The sequence below is a fragment of the Rutidosis leptorrhynchoides genome, chromosome 8 (assembly GCF_046630445.1).
Source record: "Rutidosis leptorrhynchoides isolate AG116_Rl617_1_P2 chromosome 8, CSIRO_AGI_Rlap_v1, whole genome shotgun sequence".
In the NCBI taxonomy this organism is placed as follows: domain Eukaryota; kingdom Viridiplantae; phylum Streptophyta; class Magnoliopsida; order Asterales; family Asteraceae; genus Rutidosis; species Rutidosis leptorrhynchoides.
The window spans coordinates 194,274,839-194,299,764 of NC_092340.1; the positions used below are offsets into that span (position 1 = coordinate 194,274,839).

The following is a 24,926-nucleotide window of genomic DNA, read 5'->3' on the forward strand; positions in this document are numbered from 1 at the left end:
TTAAGATTGATTTGATACCCGTAGAATTAGGAAGTTTTGATGTAATAGTCGGCATGGACTGGATGTCCAAAATAGGAGCTGAAGTTGTGTGCGCTAAGAAGGCAATTCGCATTCCTCGTAAGGATAAAACGCCAGTAATGATTTATGGAGAGAAGGGTAACTCACAGCTAAAACTCATTAGTTGTTTGAAAGCTCAAAAGTGCTTGAAGAAAGGGTGCTATGCTATCTTAGCATATGTTAATAAAGTTAAAATGAAGGAAAAAGTGAAAAGCATCAACGACGTGCCTGTGGCAAGAGATTTTCCTGAAGTATTTCCGGAAGAGTTACCAGGATTACCTCCATTTAGATCTGTAGAATTTCAAATAGATCTAGTACCGGGAGCTGCACCAGTGGCTCGTGCTCCATATAGACTTGCACCATCTGAGATGAAAGAGTTACAAAGCCAGTTACAAGAATTACTAGACCGTGGTTTCATTCGACCGAGCACTTCACCGTGGGGAGCTCCGATTTTATTCGTCAAGAAGAAAGACGGATCTTTCCGAATGTGTATAGATTATCATGAATTAAATAAGTTAACTATCAAGAATCGGTATCCACTACCGAGAATTGATGACTTATTTGATCAATTGCAAGGATCATGTGTTTACTCGAAAATCGACTTAAGGTCGGGCTATCATCAACTACGCGTCAAAGAAGAAGATATTCCGAAAACTGCTTTTCGGACACGCTACAGTCATTATGAATTTTTGGTCATGCCGTTTGGATTAACGAATGCGCCAGCTGTATTCATGGATCTAATGAATCGAGTTTGTAGCCCGTATTTAGATAAGTTTGTTATCGTTTTCATTGACGATATTCTTATCTATTCCAAGAGTGAGCAAGAGCATGAACAACATTTAAGATTGGTATTAGAATTGTTAAGAAAAGAACAATTATACGCCAAATTTTCTAAGTGTGCGTTTTGGTTGAAAGAAGTGCAATTTCTTGGCCATGTTGTTAGTAGCAAAGGAATTTAGGTTGACCCAGCTAAAATTGAGGCCATTGAAAAATGGGAGACTCCTAAGACACCAATGCAGATACGCCAATTTTTAGCTTTAGCTGGTTATTATAGAAGGTTTATTCAAGATTTTTCCCGAATAGCTAAACCATTAACAGCGTTAACACAAAAAGGGAAGAAGTACGAATGGACTTCTGAGCAGGAGAGTGCATTTCAATTACTGAAGAAGAAGTTGACTACAGCACCTATTTTATCGTTACCTGAAGGGAACGATGATTTTGAGATATATTGTGACGCTTCGCGACAAGGTTTTGGTTGCGTCCTTATGCAACGGAAGAAAGTTATAGCATACGCATCCCGACAATTGAAGATTCATGAGCGGAATTATACGACGCATGATTTAGAATTGGGAGCAGTAGTGTTTGCATTGAAGATATGGAGACACTACTTATATGGGGTTAAATGCACTGTGTTTACCGATCATAAAAGCCTTCAACATATCTTCGATCAGAAACAGCTGAACATGAGGCAACGTAGGTGGGTCGAGCTGATAAACGACTATGATTGTGAGATTCGCTATCATCCCAGGAAAGCGAATGTAGTGGCCGACGCTCTAAGCAGAAAGGAACGGGAACCAATTCGAGTACGAGCAATGAACATAAAAATTCGCATGAATCTCAACTCACAAATCAAAGAGGCTCAACGAGAAGCTCTTACTAAAGAAAACATAGGAAATGAAATAATGAAGAAGTATGAGAAGCAACTCGTTATGCGGGAAGACGGAATTCGATATTTTGCAAACCGTATTTGGGTACCGAAGTTGGGTGGATTAAGGAAGTTGATATTGAATGAGGCACATAAGACAAGATACTCGATACATCCTGGAGTTGGAAAGATGTATCAAGATCTTAAGACGCATTATTGGTGGCCTAATTTGAAGACAGACGTTACAACATATGTTGGGGAATGTTAAACTTGTTCCAAAGTCAAAGCAGAACACCAGAAGCCGTCAGGGTTACTTCAACAACCAGAAATCCCAGAATGGAAATGGGACGGTATTACCATGGATTTCATCACAAAGTTACCTAAGACTGCCTGGGGTTATGACACCATTTAGGTAATAGTTGATCGTCTCACCAAATCTGCACATTTCTTGCCTATAAAGGAAACGGATAGAATGGAGAAACTATTACGATTATACATAAAGGAAATTGTTTCAAGGCATGGAATACCTATTTCCATTATATCCGATCGTGATAGTAGATTTACATCAAAGTTTTGGCAATCACTACATGAGGCCCTGGGAACTCGTTTGGATATGAGCACCGCATATCATCCACAAACTGACGGGCAGAGTGAAAGAACAATTCAGACTCTTGAAGACATGCTCAGGGCATGTGTGATCGATTTTGGAAACGGATGGGATAAATATCTACCATTAGCAGAATTCTCGTATAATAACAGTTATCATACGAGCATTAAAGCTGCACCATTCGAAGCACTGTATGAAAGGAAGTGTAGATCCCCTATCTGTTGGAATGAAGTAGGAGATCGACAATTAACTGGTCCCGAGATCATACACGAAACGACTGAGAAGATAGTACAAATCAAGGAGAGATTGAAAACAGCCCGTAGTCGCCAAAAGAGCTACGCCGATGTCCGAAGGAAACCATTAGAGTTTCAGATCGGTGACATGGTTATGTTAAAGGTGTCACCTTGGAAAGGTGTAATACGTTTCGGTAAAAGGGGTAAACTGAACCCAAGGTATGTAGGCCCGTTCAAGATCATCGAACGCATTGGACCGGTAGCTTATCGACTCGAGTTACCACAACAACTCGATGGAGTACATAATACATTTCACGTATCAAACCTTAAGAAATGTCTTGCAAAGGAAGATCTCACCATTCCTCTTGAAGAAATCCAAGTCGACGAGAAACTACAATTCATAGAAGAACCAGTCGAAATCATGGACCGTGAAGTTAAACAACTCAAGCAGAGCAACATACCGATCGTTAAGGTTCGTTGGAATGCTCGAAGGGGTCCCGAGTTTACTTGGGAACGAGAGGATCAGATGAAACAAAAGTACCCACATTTGTTTCTCGAGAACGCAAAATAGGTACAATTTTAAAATTTCGGGACGAAATTTATTTAACGGGTAGGTACTGTAACGACCCGGATTTTTCCGATCATTTTATACCTATGAGATTAATATTTACATAAATTAAACCTTACCAACATGATAAGTAATCTAAATTGTTGAGATTTATGTTTTTAAAAAGAGTTTTACACAACGTTTGTCCGTCCAATTTGACCGATGATATCACGAACTATATAACAAACGATAATTATACGTTTGTGTATATACATGTATTTATATATATTTAACATGATCTAAGAATGGTTTAACATCTCATTGTGTACTAATACCAATAAGTTATAAGTATACTTTGAGACTACTAACTTAAGTTTTCAAAATGATAACTATACGTAACATTATTTGACATATATACCTTTAACCTATAATACTTATACAAGTATCGTATAAATATGTATTTAATCACTTTTAAAGGGCTTATATACATAAAACAATATAAGTATATTTACAAAAGATAGCTATATTTGAATTCTCGTTCCGTTTCCTCAAAATTTCTACACGTATACCTAGAGTATATGTACTCGTATCATACCCAGCTCCTATACGTATTTACTATTAGTATATACACATCACAATCACTTTATTAACAGGCATGAGTCAGCAAATTTTGGATCTTAGCATGCATGATTAATCAATTTGGCATATTACAAGACTTTTGCACAATATTACAAATTTATACATCTTTTCACCACCATTTATACTCCATTCCAATTTCATTTTTACTACACATTTTCTCTAACCAAAAACACACTCTTAGGAACCTTAAGTGTTCTTCACAATCTCAGAAAATAACCATGAAGATCTAGTTCAAAAACAAGCCTTAATCATCATAATAAATTTCTTACAAGAAAACTTCAATAATCCTTCCAAAAATACAAGTTTACTTCCAACCTTTTGATCCAACTCCACCACTCTTTTGGTTCTAGGATTTTTCTCATATTTTACAGTAACTTTGTCCAAGTAACTTGAGGTAGTAACCTTATTCATAAAGTTATTCAATTCATATTTATATAGCTATCTTATTTTGTGTTGTAAAATTTTAACAACAAGAACATAGTTTGAATGATTTCAAACTTGTTTGCAAACTAAATAGATCCTTCTAACTTAACTTTTAAAACACTTCAAGACATGTAATATATCATAATGATATGCTAACTTAACAAGATATAACTTGGTTTTACAAAGAACATCTTAAAAACTGAATCTACGTCGTCGGAGTGCAACCGGGGGGCTGTTTTGGGTTGGATAATTAAAAACCATCTTAAGCTTTGAATTGGAAGTTAATGTTCTGGAAAAATGATATTTCTTATGAATATGTTAACACATAAAAATTTCATGGTTTAACTCAAAGTGTAAGTATTTTTAGAAAAATGATCATTAAATGTTATTTTTATGATGGAAAATGATCACTTTCATAAGTTTCACCAAAGTTTGACCTATAACCTGTGATTTCGAATACAACCTAAGGTATTTTCAGTTCATATTCTTAAATATTGACTCGATCCAAGGAATTGGCAAGTTGAACCAACAAAAACGGAGTTGTAATGAAGAAACTACGACTAAAACAAGATCGGGTATCCGAAGCTAGTTTAGCTACGAAAATATTTGGAGAAAAATTAAATTAATCATATATTTCTAATTAATATGATATTTCATATATATTTACTTATGATTTAATTTTATATATTTCAGGACCACCCGTAAACAACACGAGAAGATTAATCATAAGACCTCATGATTGTACGCAACACGTCATTTGACAACACGGTACTTTATGTACGCAACACGTCACTTGACAACATGGTACCATGGGTCGAGATTAATTCTGATCAATACGAATATGATGGGGTCTTTATTTATTTTATTTAAGCAACTAATTGTGGACCACTAACATCGAACTGCTAACTACGGACTAAGAAAATATTAAAAGTATTAAAAGTATATATATATATATATATATATATATATATATATATATATATATATATATATATCTATATATATATATGTATATATATATGTATATATATATGTATATATATATATATATGTATATATATATATATATATATGTATATATATATATGTATATATATATATATATATATATATATATATATATATATATATATATATATATATATATATATATAACGATTACTTAAAAAGAATATATGTTGATATATTATATATATGGTTAGGTTCGTGATATCTATCGGAGACCAAGTCGTGATAAATACCTTCAAGGCAAAAGTGAGTATATAGTCCCTTTTAAACTCTAATTATTTTGGGATGAGAATACATGCATTTTATGATTTACGTTATGGACACAAGTGATCAAAAAAATAAATTCTACATTGAGTTGTACCATGGCATATTTCTTTATACTTGGTAGCTAATATTTACATGAGTAATGTAAACGCGAATCCTGTTGATAGATCTATCGGGCCTGACAACCCCAACCGGACTGGACGAGCAGTATTCAACGATTGCACAGTACTTCGTTTCGGTAACTACACTTGGTACGGTGTAGTAAGATTTCATAATAAAGGGAACATGCGACGTTGATTAAATGTTAAGTATGGTTATCAAGTGCTCAACAACTTAGAATATTTTTATTAAAACGTTTATATATGAAATCTTGTGGTCTATATTTATAACGCTGCCGGCATTAAACCTATATCTCACCAACTTTATGTTGACGTTTTAAGCATTTTTATTCTCAGGTGATAACTAAAAGCTTCTGCTGCAACATGTTGAATTTAAGCAAGATCTTGAGTATGCATATTTGTGTCAAAAATAAAACTGCATATCGAAGGATTTGTAATGTAAAATATGTTGGAAGTCGTATTGTTATTATCACATGTAAAGTTTGTAAGTCTAAGATTATCGCTAAACGATAATCATTATTAAGTTGTTTAAACCTTGTATTTGTAATAAAAGCTATGGTTTGTATTGTAAAAACGAATGCAGTTTTTGAAAAATGTCGCATATAGAGGTCAATACCTCGCGATGAAATCATATGTTATTGTATTCGTCCTTATGGTTAAGGTCGGGTTATGACATATCATGTCCGAAGGAGGATCCCGGAATGATGGGGATATTCTTATATGTATATTGTGAATGTCGATTACCAGGTGTTCAATCCATATGAATGATATTTTTGTCTCTATGCATGGGACGTATGATTATGAGAAATGGAAGTATGAAATCTTGTGGTCTATTAAAATTAAGAAATGATTATTTATGTTAAACTAATGAACTCACCAACCTTTTGGTTGACACTTTAAAGCATGTTTATTCTCAGGTACGAAAGAAATCTTCCGCTGTGCATTTGCTCATCTTAGAGATATTACTTGGAGTCATTCATGACATATTTCAAAAGACATTGCATTCGAGTCGTTGAGTTCATCAAGATTATTATTAAGTCTATTATAGTAAGATATATTACGAAATGGTATGCATGTTGTCAACTTTCGATGTAATGAAAGATTGTCTTTTCAAAAACGAATGCAATGTTTGTAAAATGTATCATATAGAGGTCAAATACCTCGCGTTGTAATCAACTGTTGTGAATCGTTTATAATCGATATGGACTTCGTTCGGATGGATTAGGACGGGTCGTTTCACAAAAGTGGTTCTAGATATTTATAAAAGTTATATACGTTTTAATAATAAAGTTCTTTTTAAACTGAAAACTTTTTTGTACGTTTAAAACTAAATCAAATAAATATGATAATTTTATTTTCCAAAACTAAATATATTTAAGAATCATTTTGTTAAAAAGTTAAAATAATGGAAATCGTTATATCATAAAACGTGTTAGAAAAGTAGAATTATATATATTCATAATAGGTTTTAAGTTTTTAAATTACAGTATGTTGGTGAAGCATGGGAGAAAGTCCAAAGGTTAAATAAACATATGAAATCATCTTAATGAAAAATGTCGAGTTACTTATCTTGTCGATATCCAACATCTAAGTTATTTACACTCCACATTCTTACTTCACATTAAATAAAATGAAAGTTAACATAGTTATCGTATCAAGGTCACGTGGAAAATATTATAAAACATGAATTGGAAATTAAACAGGAATTTCCACTAACCCTTGTCTAGTTCCCGTTAATTGATACATTTGTTCTTACTTGTAAATCACTTTACCAATTATTCCGAATACCGTTAAAAAGAATAGATTTCTTAATTCTCAGTGGACCTTACAACAGACACCCGTAATCATATCACAATATATCTGATAATTCAATCATTTGATATTATCTTATAATCTCGTTGATAATTATAATAAACTTATATTGAAATAAATACGTTCATGTAAAGTATTATACATATAATACTTTGTTAACATTTTCAATTAATATAACCATATATTATATATACATATCTATACACATAAATATTCGTGAATCGTCGAGCACGGTCAAAGGATAATTGATTACATGAATGTAGTTCCAAAATTTTGAGATACAACATTACAAACTTTGCTTATCGTATCGAAAACATATAAAGATTAAGTTTAAATTTGGTCAGAAATTTCCGGGTTATCACACAAGGACCTGAGAAAATATAGAAAAATCTGTCAACAAAAACGTTGGTAAAATCATAGGTTTAGTAAGTATGATGTATTGAACCACAAGATTTAATATAAAGTTGATTATCCAAATCGTTTGCATTCCATAAGTGGTTGTTCATTCGCGAGCACCCAATTATCAAGACTTAACTGTTTTACGAACCCCGTTATCATAGTGTTAGAACCTACACTATACCTAAAAATATATTTCATCCGCTAACGGTAGCGAACCGTCCGAATGAGGGCTCGTCAAGCCCGTATGGATCCACACAACATAAGCTCTCGCTTACACCCTACAAGTGTAACAAATGATAATCGAATTGAGGCTTTTTGTTCTAACTCTCATGTGGAATGTTTGTTTTCGTACTTTGTCCAAAGCATAAAAGTATAAAACGTATATGTCTCTCATCCCATGATTTAAAGAATAAAAGTTGTTGGAAAGATGGGACTATGATCTCACCTTGAGTGCACGAGTATAAAGGTACTTCACAAAGTAAACATGTGCAAGGACGAATGCTAGTCTTGACCTAAACAAGTAGGTCATATCAAAATTGGTAGAACACAAGGTCGGTCAAAGTTGTTTAATTAGTCCTATGGCTCGTTATGAATCAATTATATAGCATGTGAATCAAGTTGTCAAGTTTCATGCAAGAATCAAGTATAAGAGAAAGGTTATAACAATTAAACAAAGTATTGGTTAAGTTTGAATAAAAGTCAACTTTGGTCAAATCAAAGTCAACACGTTCGGGTCGGGTCTCGGACAATTTTTCTGAGTTATATAATCATATATGATCATGTTAGAACAAGTTACATGTTAATCGAAGGTGCGTAGCATAGTTAGAATTAAATGTGTAAACGCGAATTTGGACAGCCTACAATCCAGGCATATGCCGCGCCGCGCCGCGCCAAGGATTGGCCGCGCCGCGGCACTTCGGCTTACCTGATGCCTCACACCTTGGTTTAAGGCTATTGTCAAAATGTTCTTTGAGTCGCGCCGCACCGCGGCAAAACACTTGTACAGATTTCTGGGCAGTTTCATGTGGTCAAGTCTCGAGACAAATTTCAATAAAACACAATTTATGGTCAACAAACATGAAAAACGCTTATTGTATGTCATTTGAAAACACCCATTACTAGTAGTTGAATTGAACTCATAACAATAACTAAACTAAACATTTACAACAACATAATTTGCATTAAATATTCCTCATTAAATACATTCAAGTTCATAAATACAATTTGGTGATCCAGGAAATAAATGCACACATATAATACGCCGTTTGGTAGGTATTATGCATACAATACTACTAAATACTTACAAGCAACATTGCAAAGCATTTAATTCGTCAAAATTTATACTTAAGGCTACCAAACCCTAACCAAAAATCATAAATTCATCAATCATGTTATTTGAGTCTTTCTAAGTTAACCTACATACCAAATTGAAGCTAGTGATGCTAGTAACACATTTAATACATGCACTTTAACATCTAACAACATTTAATCAACCAAAACTCAAGATTAAACAAGTCATTTTTCAAGTTCATGCTAGTTACACCAAAATGACAAGATCGAGCAAATAAATCACATATTCATGTTAGATTTGAGCCATAGACACTAATTAACACACTTTTAGGTTTAAAGACCAAGAACAAGAAATCTAGAGTTTTTGAAAAGTTACCCAAAAGAGATGAAGTTGGTATGGAATTGAAGAGGAAGATGTAAGGATTCCAAATATGTAATTTGTTTTGATGTTTGCTTCCTTGAAATGATTTAGATGATGATTCTTTGTTGAGCGGGTTGAGAGGAAAATGGAAGTATCAAAAAGAAAAAGGGAGGTGAATGAATGGTGGAGAGGAGATTGTTGACTAGTTGACCTAGTTGAAACTTTGGTCCCTTGGCAACATTAGTCCCTCGAGTTTAAAAGCGAGTGCGTGAATTAACCATACGAGTTATTTTCAATACGCATTTTAACGGGTGATGTTAAAATTAAATAACGGAATTTAAATAAATTAAACGGAAAGTAAACGAAAAAAGACGGGTCATTACAAACACACTTAAGCCAATGTCACTAGAACAATAATTACTATTAAAGATGACTTAGTGATTAATTAAGGGAAATGTTTTCAAGTGTAACAAGTAAAGACTTGTAATCCTAAAATACACTTAGATACATTTAGGATGGTCACCAAGTCCCAACTAGAGATTGCTCTTCCCTTGTGCATGTGTTGGACATTAATGTGTGCTTACACATTAATCATGCAATATGTTATATTGCAAGTAAGCTTGCTAAAAGCTTAAATTACAAGTTGTGCAAATATCTATATGATTGATCTTAGAGTAACTATCTCTTGCTATGTGTAAGTATTACTTGCTACTTGCTAATATGTTTAATACTCATAAATTTGTCAACTTGGTTAACATGTTTGTTATGTGCTTACTAGTTAGGATTCAAATAACTAGTCTACTCCAACAAATTAAGTGTAATTGGTTCACAATGAAATTATGATCAATTGTTTACTTGGACTTGTCTAAGTAACAAATTGTGACTGCTTGTTCAAGTATGACTTAACTTTGATGTATCTACATACTTAATGATTATCTTAGAAAGACATCATTCAATTAATCTACCTAAGCTTAAAATAAACATGACTTGTGATTAATTGAAACTAGGAAGTTAATGACATATTGACTAGTCTTTAGAATTGAACCAAATACATTAAAGTGACTAACTAAGTCTTGACCAATCTGAGATTTCCCAAAATATCAATCAAGACACTTCTTCAAGAATGTTGGGTTTACCACTAATGGAGTGTTATGTCACTTTCACACAATAAGACCAAATCTCACACACTTAATGCATATAGTACTTGTATAGGATGTTTGGTTTCTTTTGCAGGTTCTAGAAGGAGTAAAGGTGCCAAAATGTGGTGTTCAAATTTGAGTCAAATGGCTATACAATAGATACCAATTTTGGACTGGAGCACGCACGGTCGAACCACGGTCGACCGTGCTGGCAATTGTGTGTCAACGGCTATTTTTTGAATCCTACTATAAAAGGCAAGCATTGAAGAGCATTTGAAGTTGACCCTCTTGCATATTTCAAAAGCTTATTTTCAGAGATCACAAGGGCTCTAATTACTACTCAAATGTGATCAAACAAGAGAAGATTCTATGATCTTATAGATATAGAATTTGGTTGTTGTAAACTTACTAATCAAAATCATTAATCTTGTGAGTTTACTTAGTGTAATGTATGTCCTAGTATTGTCTTAGGATCATCATTACAAAGTGTAAAAGTCTTGTAACTTCAATTAGTAGAAGCATAGGCTAGCTTAGTGATCTACTTCCTTAAAGGGACTTAGGAAGTTGATTAATCTTATTTGGAAATTAATACTTGTCCAAGGTGAAGATAAGTTGATCTAGGTTGGAGTTGATCTTTCAAAGGGATAGAAAGATTAGGTTTGTTGTCTACCAAAGAAGTTGAAGACTTGTAAATTGGATCTCCACCGGGTTTGGAGAAAAGTACTTAGTGAAGCAACAAATCCCGATTAGTGTAATCGGGGAGTGGATTAAGGTGGATTAGTTAACATTCACCAGAACCACTATAAATCCTTGTGTCTATGTTCTTTACATTACTTCATTCATCATTTTGAACATATACAATTCACACATCAAGTTTGAGTTGAATTGGTTGATCATAGTTAATCGAATTTGGTGATCAATCGAAAAAGTGTTAAAAAATTGTATTAAGTAACTATTCACCCCCTCTAGTTACTTACAGAATATATTCTAAATAATTGCATATTTAGTTAGTTAATTTATATTTTATTTATTTATGAATGTTTAAAGTTGGTCGGTATAGACACCATGGGAAAAAAACACGACTATTTCACCGATTAATCCCTGATTAGTCGTTATTATGAACAGTCTGTTCTAATATTCCAAAATCCGTTCAATTAATCGGGCAACTTCGATTAATGGGTAAAATCGAATCTGTTGATCAAAGTCTGTCAAAGTGAAAATTGATAAACATTTTACAATATATTTAAACTAAACTGTTAGAGTTTTTTCAAAAAATAAACAATTTTAGGCATTTGTGTTAAAGTTTATGTTTATGATTTTTCTTTATAAATTTAATGTATAAAAAGTACAATCTGATTAATCTCTGATTAATATCGAAATTACTGATTACTCCTACTAAGGCCCTTACCGATTAATCCCGAGTAGCGAATTTTGCAACCTTTGGTGTAAGTATTTATTTTGTGTATTTAATTAGTTATTATATATGTATCATTAGGTAGTTGGTTATTGTATAATTTACTTATTTTGTGTATTTAATTAATGTGTAATTTATTTATTTTGTGCATTTATTGATATATTACTTAATGTATAAGTTTTTTAATGTAGTAATATAATGTTTTTTTAGTTACTAGTATAATTATTTTTTTTAACTAATTTATATGTTTTTAAATATTAATCTAATTAATTTATTAAGGCGACTTGTATCGGTAAGAAGACACGCCGTGTCTTAATGACATGGCAGCCAAGAGACGCCGGTTGCGGTGGTATCGGTGCGTCGCTTCCACGCGTTTCTCAGGCGTCTGTCACTATCCACGTGTCCGGTTCTGATTGGCTTTTTCAAGGGTGCGGTTTGAATTTTTTTTTTTTAAATATATCCGTTAGTAAAAAAAAAGAGGATTAATATTAGCCTATATATATGTACATTTTATATCAAATTCACACAATCTCAACTACAAACACACTCTATACTTCAAACACATAAAAAATGTCTAACACTCCAAACAATTCAAGAAATGAAGACGACGATGTGACGACCCGGAAATTTTCGATCAAATTTAAACTTAATCTTTATATGGTTTCGACATGATAAGCAAAGTCTATTAAATTGAATTTCAAAATTGTTGAACTGTTTTATGAAATCATTTGACTTTGACCACTTCCGACGATTCACGAACAATTGTGTGTAAATAAATATGTATGTATATATATATGTATATATATATATATATATATATATATATATATATATATATATATATATATATATATATATATATATATATATATATATATATATATATACATAAATATATATAATAATTTGAAATGATAGAAAATAATTTAATTGAATATGTAAAGTAATATATAGAATAATAAAGTTATGATTAAAATAAATCTATATGTAAATATATGTGATTTTCTTACATGTTTAATGATATATGTATATATAAGTGTATAAATAATAATTAAAAATATTAAATAAAGTGTTGTATGAACTGATAATTTGAACTAATCTACGAAATAATTAATTTATTATTATTATTATAAGTATATTACTATTTGCATTTCCAATCAGATCAAAGCATTAGTTAAAAACTAGTACTCCCTCCGTCCCAGATTAATTGTCCCCAGACAAAAAACACACAGTTTTAGAAAATTTCACTGACTTTATTTCTCCACCAATGAAATATCTTCTCTCTCCAGATCCACCAATGAAATATCTCATTTCCTTTCTATTTATGGAAGTAGACAATTAATTTGGGACATCCCAAAATAGAATACTGGACAATAATTTAGGGACGGAGGGAGTATGAAACTATGAAAATTAAACACTGTCATTTCATATCAAAAATAGGTTATAAGTCTTTTGTGGGACATCAACACTAATGCTTTATTCACTTCCCATCACAAATGGGACATACAACTTCCACTCCACGATAAATCTTTAATAATAAGTTTCATATTTGATAGAACTCAAGGTGACACGAACTTATCACATGAAATCAGTTTGTGTTCATTATTATCGTGATATTAAAATGCTATTGAAAATAGAGACATTCTTTACTAAAATGAGCTGTGAAACCGCTATAAATTATGAGTTGACAAATGGGGTGCGTGTATGAGTTGTATTGCGTTTATGAGGGGGCTAAATGAATCTTACATCCATATTTCACTTTTTAGATTCAGAGATTGTCTAAAATATTATCTTTAAATTGACAAGGACTCATCCTTTATTATTATTATTGGGTGTCGGCAGAAAAACACAACAAAGTGTCACAATCTTCTTTTTACTCACAAGACTAAGATAAATGTACGGTTGTCATTTTCTTCTTACAAGTTGGTTATATTATTAGTTTTCTTTATTTCTTTTTGGATAACCACACACACAAAAATAATTTGCTTCTTTTTCTCTACATGCAAATTAGATATAAACCAAAACACAACACACATGTGTGCTATCAAAACCAATATCCGATTATACCTACTTTCAAACAATCTTTTTATATGCTAAGCATGACAATTACCATAACTATTATCATTCGAATACCACCTTTGGTTCATCAAACGAACGAAACCCACCACATCATCAACGAAGACCAACATCATCATCTTCATCAACACCACACAACAAGTACTTGTTGTTTTGCTGAACCGAAACCCAACCACACCAGATTTTTAAATTGTAAGCTACTACTATTGCTTTGTCACTGTACGAGGACCACCATCAACCAACCGTTGCTACCAACCTGCCATTTCTATTTCTATTTTCTACTGCATACTACTTTTAATAGACTACAGTTATCTTTCCTGATATCATCATGGACCTGCTGCACACTTCTGTTTGATCCTGTTACGCTGAAACTACTGCTGTACAGCTACAAAAATTTCAGCTGTATTCATTACAGTTCTTGGGTTACCATTCGACAAAACCACCACCACCCACGACCATCAAAACCCAGGTCAAGTATATTCGCAACCAATCAAAGAAAAACACATGTCAATAGAGCAAAAATATTTACAATCTTAATTGAAGAGTTAGAGAAGTACATTAAACCGAAGAGTGTAAAACTTGCTGATCCAGCTCTGCGAATTTTCCTTCAAAATAAAACGAGTACACTTCTGTCATTGGAGACCAAGAAAAAGCCGGTAAAATTTTAAACCTATGCGTATGATCATTTATTTACCTGATTTCCTCATTGTAACTATGAAGATGTCAAAATCTAGAATTTAACAATATGAATCAACAATTTCAACGAAATCAAAACAAGAATTACAAATTTAAATTATGAATAAATATATGAACTCATACCTTTATACTATATAATTCGAATTGTATAAAAATTCAAAACTCTAATTTTACCTGCAACCCAATATCATTCGTTACTTTTACTGGACTGTTTCTAGTTCCTATTACAGAGATCAAATCATCTTCCTTGTGAACACCTCTTGTTGCTGCTATATTAACCAAACATCACCAGTTGCTAGATCTTTTCTGTTTTAATCAGCACTCGAACCCCACCATCCACAAATCCACTTAAACAATCAAAACCAACGAGAATCAATCAAATGCCACTTCTGCTGCTCCATCACATCACAATTTTCCTTTTCTGCTACAAACACTCAATCAATTAGTACATACAATGAATAATAAATTAAACCTCTTTCAATCAACTAACGGAATTTTCAATTGAGTCAATGAAACCGAAATCTTTTTAGTATTTTAATTAGGTGTTTGTTTGATTAGAACAAATTGAAGGAACGTACCTAAGACTTGTATCCATTTCCTGTGAAAAACCTTGAACGAACGAACAAATGAATTAGGTCAGATTGACGCTGTAGAAGTGATTGGGGTAATTTGGTTGTCTGGAAATATAAATGGGAATGGGAATACTGAATAAATAAAGATAAGATGCTCCGTATATCTTCCTTCCTTATTTTTATAACTTTATTTAGTTACTTTATTATTATTATTATTATTATTATTATTATTATTATTATTATCATTATCATTATACACATAATAAGTAAACTAGAAAATATAAAAAATATATTATGAAAATTATTATAAGTATTTTTTTTATTTAATAGGTTATATTTATAAGTTATATAAATATAAATAATCATAAAACCATTTTTGTTTTTAAAATACTAATTAAACTTATATAAGCTTAAATATATATTAATAAGTGTTTAACATAATTTTTTTTAACAATTAAAATATTAAAGATATATGAATAATGCTAAAAACTTAATATAATATGTTTTGTTTAATTATGATTAAATCTAATTCAATTCTTATTAATATACTAATAATTATAAATAATTAAACATATTAATATTAATTATTAATTAAAATATTTTAATAAGAACTTTAACATTAATGATTTACTATGATGATAAATATGAATGATTTAAAATTGATAATATAAATCTATTTAATTACTAACAGAACATATAATTTATTAAAATATAAAAAATGGATATGAAAGTATATATATATATATATATATATATATATATATATATATATATATATATATATATATATATATATATATATATATATATATATATATATATATATAGCAGTTGAAATATATATAGTACTAATAAGAATGTTATATAATTAAAAGTTGTTTTATTACCATTAAAAGTTCACTATATTATTTAATATATATACTTGATATATGTTCGTGAATCCGAGGCCAACCTTGCATTGTTCAATGTCGTCATATGTATTTTTACTACAAAATACAGTATTGTGAGTTTCATTTGCTCCTTTTTTTAAATGCTTTTGCAATATATATCTTTGGGACTGAGAATACATGCACTGCTTTTATAAATGTTTTACGAAATAGACACAAGTAATCAAAACTACATTCTATGGTTAGATTATCGAATCAAATATCACCCTTTTTAGTCTGGTAATCTAAGAATTAGGGAACAGAAACCCTAATTGACGCGAATCCTAAAGATAGATCTATTGGGCCTAACAAACCCCATTCGGGTTACGGATGCTTTAGTACTTCGATTTTATCATGTCCGATGAGAGTCCCGGAATGATGGGGATATTCTAGACGCGTTTTGTTAATGTCGATTACCAGGTGCTCACCATATGAATGATTTTTATCTCTATGCAGTTTTTGCGAAATGCCTGATATGAGATGATGTTTATGAAAAATGGAAATGAAAATCTTGTGGTCTATTATATTATTGAAAATGATTGTTTATGATAAACTAATGAACTCACCAACCTTTTGGTTGACACTTTAAAGCATGTTTATTTTCAGGTATGAAAGAAATCTTCCGCTGTGCATTTGCTCATATTAGAGATATTACTTGGAGTCATTCATGACATATTTCAAAAGACGTTGCATTCGAGTCGTTGAGTTCATCAAGATTATTATTAACTCAATTATAGTTGGATATATTATGAAATGGTATGCAGGCCGTCAACTTTCGATGTAATGAAAGTGTGTCTTTTAAAAATGAATGCAATGTTTGTAAAATGTATCATATAGAGGTCAAGTACCTCGCGATGTAACCAAATGTAATGTATTCGTCCAGATGGACTAGGATGGGTCGTTAGAGACGATCTCAACAACACCCGTCTGATATCAAATCTACTAGTTTTCGGGCTTCCAAATACTCTCGGATCATCATCCCGACCTATCCTTACTCCTAGTCTACAAAATTATGCTAACATTAGTAAAAATTTGTTCGGGTTGTCTCAATCGTTGGCGCCAACTTATGAACAACAACAACAATGGGCACAACAAAAGTTTTATCAACAACAACAACAACAAATTTATCAATCTCAACCGCGACAATTGTTTCCAAACCAACCACAACAACAAATCTTTTCGAACCAACCAGAACAACAAAGGTTGCAAACACAAACGCAAGAAACACAATCACAACAAAAACAATCACAACCACGGGTTACGCGAAAACACTCTAAAAAGAGTAAATGTATATATTTAGTTATTTTATTGTTATTATATTTTTAATTATATATATTATTGTTACTGTTAGTGTGTGTGTGTGTGTATATATATATATATATATATATATATATATATATATATATATATTAGTAAATATAAATATATGTTAGTATATATATAAGGTTGCAAAATTCGCTATTCGGGGATTAATCGGTCGGGACTTTGAAAGGATTAATCGGTAATTCGGAGATTAATCGGATTGTACTGTATACATTTAAATATAAATTTTAAAAATTTATGTGTAACTATTGAAAAAAAAAACCATAAATATATAGATAATTTTTAACATAATTGTCTAAAATTGTTCATTTTCCTTCAAAACTACTTCATTCTAGTTTAAATTCATGTTAAAATGTTAACCATTTTTTACTTTGACTGAATTTGATTACCAAATTCAATTTTGATCCATCAATTGACGTTGACCGTTTAATTAAACGGATTTTTGGAAATCGGAATAGATTGCTCCTAAAATGATTAATCGGGGATTAATCGACGAGTAATCGGGTTTTTTATAACACTGTATATATATATTTGTAAATATAATTATATGTTAGTATATATTATTATTTATAGTATACTGTTAGTATATACATGTTAGTATATATGTGTTAGTATACTGTTAGTATATATAGTGTATATATATATATATATTATATATATTATGTGTGTATATATATATATATATATATATATATATATATATATGTTAGTTTATATATTTTGCATAATATAATGTTTATACAATTTTGATAGGGAAAGAGGTGGCGGACGAAGGAAGGCAAAAACCACAAAAATCTTGGGCATCAAAAGAGCTTTTATGGTTGGATCAATGTTATTGTGATACTTCGGAGAATCCTATTATTGGCCGATCCCAAAAGGCTAAAAGTTTTTGGGACACGGTAATGGATGTAATGATCCGTCCTAATCTATAAGAACGAATACAATAACATATGATTACATTGCGAGGTATTTGACCTCTATATGATACATTTTACAAATATTGCATTCATTTTAAAAGACAAACTTTCATTACATCGAAAGTTGATAGGCATGCATACCATTTCATAATATCCAACTATAAATGATCTAATCTTTCATTTACTTAATCATAATCTTTACTGAACTCAACGACTTGAATGCAACGTCTTTTGAAATATGCCATGAATGACTCCATGTCATAACCCGACCTTAACCATAAGGACGAATACAATAACATATGAATTCATCGCGAGGTATTGACCTCTATATGCGACATTTTTCAAAAACTGCATTCGTTTTACAATACAAACCATAGCTTTTATTACAAATACAAGGTTTAAACAACTTAATAATAATTATCTTTTAGCGATAATCTTAGACTTACAAACTTTACATGTGATAATAACAATACGACCTCCAACATATTTTACATTACAAATCCTCCGATATGCAGTTTTATTTTTGACACAAATATGCATACTCAAGATCTTGCTTAAATTCAACATGTTGCAGCGGAAGCTTTTAGTTATCACCTGAGAATAAACATGCTTAAAACATCAACATAAAGTTGGTGAGATATAGGTTTAATGCCGGCAGCGTTATAAATATAGACCACAAGATTTCATATATATACGTTTTAATAAAAATATTCTAAGTTGTTGAGCACTTGATAACCATACTTAACATTTAATCAACGTCGCATATTCCCTTTATTATGAAATCTTACTACACCGTACCGAGTGTAGTTACCGAAACGAAGTACTGTGCAACCGTTGAATACTGGTCATCCAGTCCGGTTGGGGTTGTCAGGCCCGATAGATCTATCAACAGGATTCGCGTTTACAATACCTCATGTAAATAATAGTTACCAAGTTACAGGGAAGTATGCCAGTGGTACAACTCAACGTAGAATATATATTTTTAATCACTTGTGTCCATAACGTAAATCATAAAATGCATGTATTCTCATCCCGAAATATTTAGAGTTTAAAATTGGGACTATATACTCACCTTTTCCTTGAAGGTATTTAACTCGACTTGGTCTCCGATAGATATCACGAACCTAACCATATATATAATATATCAACATATTTTCTTTTCAAGTAATCGTTACATATATATATACTTATAATACTTTTAATATTTTCTTAGTCCGTAGTTAGCAGTCTGTTGTTAATGGTCCACAATTAGTTGCTCAATAAAATAAATAAAGACCCCATCGTATTCGTATTGATCAGAATTAATCTCGACCCATGGTACCATGTTGTCAAATGACGTGTTGCGTACATAAAGTACCGTGTTGTCAGATGACGTGTTGCGTACAATCATGAGGTCTTATGATTAATCTTCTCGTGTTGTTTACGGGTGGTCCTGAAATATATAAAATCAAATCATAAGTAAATATATATTAAATATTATGTTAATTAGCCAAGATATGATTAATCCGATTTTGTCATAATATAATATATTACAGGTTTTGAAGTGTTTTAAATATAAAATTAGAGGGATCTATTTAGTTTGCGAACAGGTTTGAAATCATTCAAACTATGTTCTTGTTGTTTAAAATTTTATAACACAAAATAAGATAGCTATATAAATATGAATCGAATAAGATTATGAATAAGGTTACTACCTCAAGTTACTTGGATAAAGCTACTGGAAAAGATAGAAAATAATCTTGATCAAACTTTCTTATGGTGATTATAGGTTGTTCATGAAGCTAGTTCTTCATGAGTATTTTCTGAGATTGTGAAGAACACTTAGAGTTCCTAAGAGTGTGTTTTTGGTTAGAGAAAGATGGTTGTAAGAATGAAATGAAAAACCAAGGTGATGGTGATACTTATAGGATAGTCTGATTGTTGAGGGAACAAGGACAAATTATTGTGTTGAATTTTTGAGTAATAATGTATGCTAGCTTACAAATAAGATTCCCTCTTATCTAGGGCAGATCTAAGGCTGATAAGGATATTGATTTGATGTATATTTACCAATAGTAAATACGTATAGATGATGGGTATGATACGGTAAAAGAAGCTCAAAATCGGGCTTTTATTTTGGGTCCAACTGGGCCAAAAATAAAATTTTAAGACATTTTTAATAAAGCAATGTTAGCCCAAAAAAAAAAATTTCCAAGCTGACCTGGCAGCTCGACCCCAGCCAGGGGCTCTGCCCCTTGGACCCCGCCAGGGGTTGCCACCCCTTGGACCCCGCTTATCGGGGGCGCTGCCCCCGAACCCCCGTCATAATCAAGATAAGTTCAAACAAGTGTGCACTCCACACTTCCCCAAACTTGTTCGATATTTATCAAGATTATTTTAGTTACAAATTAATCCTATTACACTTAAATCATATTGGTGACATAAATCACAACACATTATAGATTGTAAGTATATATGTCAAAGAACGTTACATATAGTTATCGTTTTGAAAACTTAAGTTAGTGGTCTCAAAGTATACTTATAACTCATTGTTGTTAGTTCACAATGAAATATTAAACCATCCTTAAATCATGTTAAATATGTATAGATATGTACATATACATAATCGTATAATTATCGTGTGTTATATAGTTCGTGATATCATCGGTCAAATTGGACGGTCAAACGTTGTGTAAAACTCTTTTCAAAAATATAAGTCTCAACAGTTTGGATTGCTTATCATGTTGGTAAGGTTTAATTTATGTAAATATTAATCTCATAAGTATAGAACGATCGGAAAATTCTGGGTCGTTACACTCCAAGTAATATCTTTAAATTGAGCAAATGCACAGCGGAAGATTTCTTTCAATCCTGAGAATAAACATGCTTTAAAGTGTCAACCAAAAGGTTGGTGAGTTCATTAGTTTATCATAATCGATCATTTCCATAATTTTAATAGACCACAAGATTTCATATTTCCATTTCTCATAAACATCATGCAATTTGCATAAAAATCATTCATATGGATTGAACACCTGGTAACCGACATTAACATAATGCATATAGAATATCCCCAAAGCAGAAATCCATCTGTATAAATAACTCGAAGTACTAAAGCATACCATTTTCCAGTATGGGAGGAGTTAGTGCTCGTAGATCTACCTTTAGGATTCGCGTCAATTAGGGTGTCTATTCCCTAATTCTTAGGCTACCAAGCTAACAGGGGTGATATTTGATTCGATAATCCAACCATAGAATGTAGTTTCGATTACTTGTGTCTATTTCGTAAAACATTTATAAAAGCAGCGCATATATTCTCAGTCCCAAAAATATATATTGCAAAAGCATTTAAAAAGGGAGCAAATGAAACTCACAATACTGTATTTCGTAGTAAAAATACATATGACGTCATTGAACAAGTGCAAGGTTGGCCTCGGATTCACGAACCTATATTATTTATATATATATATATATATATATATATATATATATATATATATATATATATATATATATATATATATATATATATATATATATATTGGTCAATATCTGTCTAACAATTTAGGTCAAGTCATAGTGTACCACAATCCTAATGCTCGAGACTAATATGCAAAAGTCAACAAAAGTCATCTTCATCCAAAATGTCTTCCAAAATCTATACATGATTATTATATAACTTAAATATAGTCATTTTATACATTTAAATATATTTAACAGATTTTTATTAAAGTAATTAATGTAAATCATTTATTAATAAAAAATTATATTAAAGTTTATATATAATAAAAATATACTTTTATATATCTTAAGTAATAAAATTTATAAAAATCACTTAATATCATAAAAATATAGTGGTATGAATTATTAATGTATTATATTACATGTGGTAAAAAAAATATCTTTGTATCACATAACTCTTTGATAAAATAATATTGATAATAATAATAATAAGTAAAAGTTGTATTATTTTGTAATAATAATAATCATTATTATTCTACTAATAATATTTATATTTACTAATGATGATATTAATTATGATAAAATAATAATTCTAACCATGATAATCTTAACAATAACGATACTTTTTAATATTAAATGTGATAATATTTTATAGAAAAAAATAATAATCTTATTTAAAATGATAATTTTTAATAATAATAATAATACTAAAATGATAATAATAATGATATTTATAATAACAATGATATTTCTTTCGAAAATGATAATTTTAATAAAAATGATAGTTTTAATATTAATGATTCTTTCAATAATAATAATAATAATAATAATAATAATAATAATAATAATAATAATAATAATAATAATAATAATAATGAAAACGATATTTTTCTCTTAAATCAATATCTTTCTATATTTCAATTTCATCATGATACTCATACTCATTATTTCCTAATCGTTTTGTTTAATAGCTTTTAGTCTTCTTTTGTATCGCATTCATAATAATGATAATAATAATAATAATACTAATTATAACCTTAACGATAATAACGATAGTAATAATAATAACAATAACAATTTTTAATGATAATATCTTTTATTAATAACGATAATGATAATAATAATAATAATAATAATAATAATAATAATAATAATAATAATAATAATAATAATAATAATAATAATTAGATTATAATGACGATAATAACGACGGTAGTAATAATAATCATTTTAATAATAAATATATTAAAAGTAATAATAACTCAGTTGACTATATCTTTTAATCTTTTCATCGAAATCACACGAGTTCTAAATGAAAAGTTCTTAATTTTTCGCTAGCTTTCCAACGACATGCATATCATATACCTTATCTCGGTAGCATATGTATTTAATTCAGGATTCAACATAACTTATCTAATGACAAAATTAAACATACATGCATGCATAATCCTATATACTCGAGCACTAGTCAAGGATACACTATTAATATATAAAAAGATAAGTTATGAACGCTCACGTATCAATATTGAGATTCAATATTGTAGGAAAATACGTAGACGCAACGGAGATGATAAACACTAGTTTGACCTCACGAGCATGCCCACGAACTATACCCATAACCTCCATAGCTATAATCCATAATTTCCTTAGCCCTATCCCACTCGAAAAACTCGTCTTGAAATAATTTGTTCATGACCTCGTCATAGTATTTTATGTATAATACTACTAACAATAATACTCCTAACCATAAGATTAATAATAATATAATATTAATAATAATAATAATAATAATAATAATAATAATAATAATTTAAATATACATATGGAGAGCAGAGAGATAGATAGATGAATTATGAATTAGACGAACCCGAAATCGCACAATTTAAAGAGATGTAATCCCACCTACCACCTCATGAGATCGCATGGAAATCAAGTGGAGAAGCCATGCGATCGCATGAGCTTCTTTTTCATTCCACATTCGCTTACAAGTCTTTACCGACACATATGTTATACATATATATATTAATTTAATATATAATATATTTAATCTTTAGAGTTAATTAAATATTATATTATATTCTCATGTATAGTTGATTTGAAATTTTAGCACCGATGAATTGTACGTTGACGCTCGACTTATGTGCCGTTTTCGATTTTTCGAACGTCCTTTCGTACGCTTAGAAAACTTGTACTTTATGTTTCGTGACACGTACCTTTATCAATAATTAGACTTATTTCACAAATAATTATACTCCATGAAATGTAACTTATACATTTGAATGTTTTGGTCATTTGCTTCTATAAATTGACGTCTCGTTATATATACATATGATAATTTAAATCAAAACGCTTTGTATCTAGTTAATATTATATTTAATCACTTTACAAAAATATATATTTAAAAATATAATTTGTACATTATATATATATATATATATATATATATATATATATATATATATATATATATATATATAATTGAAATAATATAATATTTAGTTTTTTTCAAAATTAATTATATTTCAGAATTCATTTTTACAATCGTTTAAGTAATAGAAAATATTATGTCGTAACACGTTTACGTTTTTGAAACAATATAATTATATTTACAAACTTATAATGTAAAGCTTTAATGAAGTTCTTCAAATTTTATATAGATAAATAAGTTACCTTATAGCATGTTTTTAATAATAAAGTTCTTATTAGACTGAAAACGTTTTAGTACGTTTAAAACTAAATTGAATAAATATTATAATTCTGTTTTTCCAAAACTAACTATATTTAAGAATCATTTTGTTAAAAAAATTAAATAATGAAAATCGTCATATCATAAAATGTTTTAGAAAAGTAAAAATATATACTCATAACAGGTTTCAAGTTTTTTAATTACCATTTGATGACGAGGCGTGGAATAAAGTCCAGAGGTTAGCTAATCATATGAAATCATTTTAAGGTAGAACGTCGATATCTATTTTCTAAGTTATCTATATTCCATAACTTTACTTTCATAATATGAAA

At 30.2% G+C, this 24,926-nt stretch overlaps 1 long non-coding RNA gene across 1 annotated transcript; it reads left to right on the top strand.

Moving 5' to 3' along the window:
- Positions 1-13,927: 13,927 nt before the first annotated feature.
- LOC139861629 (uncharacterized) lies at positions 13,928-18,466 on the top strand. Its single transcript, XR_011763855.1, has 3 exons — positions 13,928-14,689; positions 16,834-17,515; positions 18,304-18,466. It is a non-coding gene; the product is annotated as an uncharacterized lncRNA (long non-coding RNA).
- Positions 18,467-24,926: the final 6,460 nt, after the last annotated feature.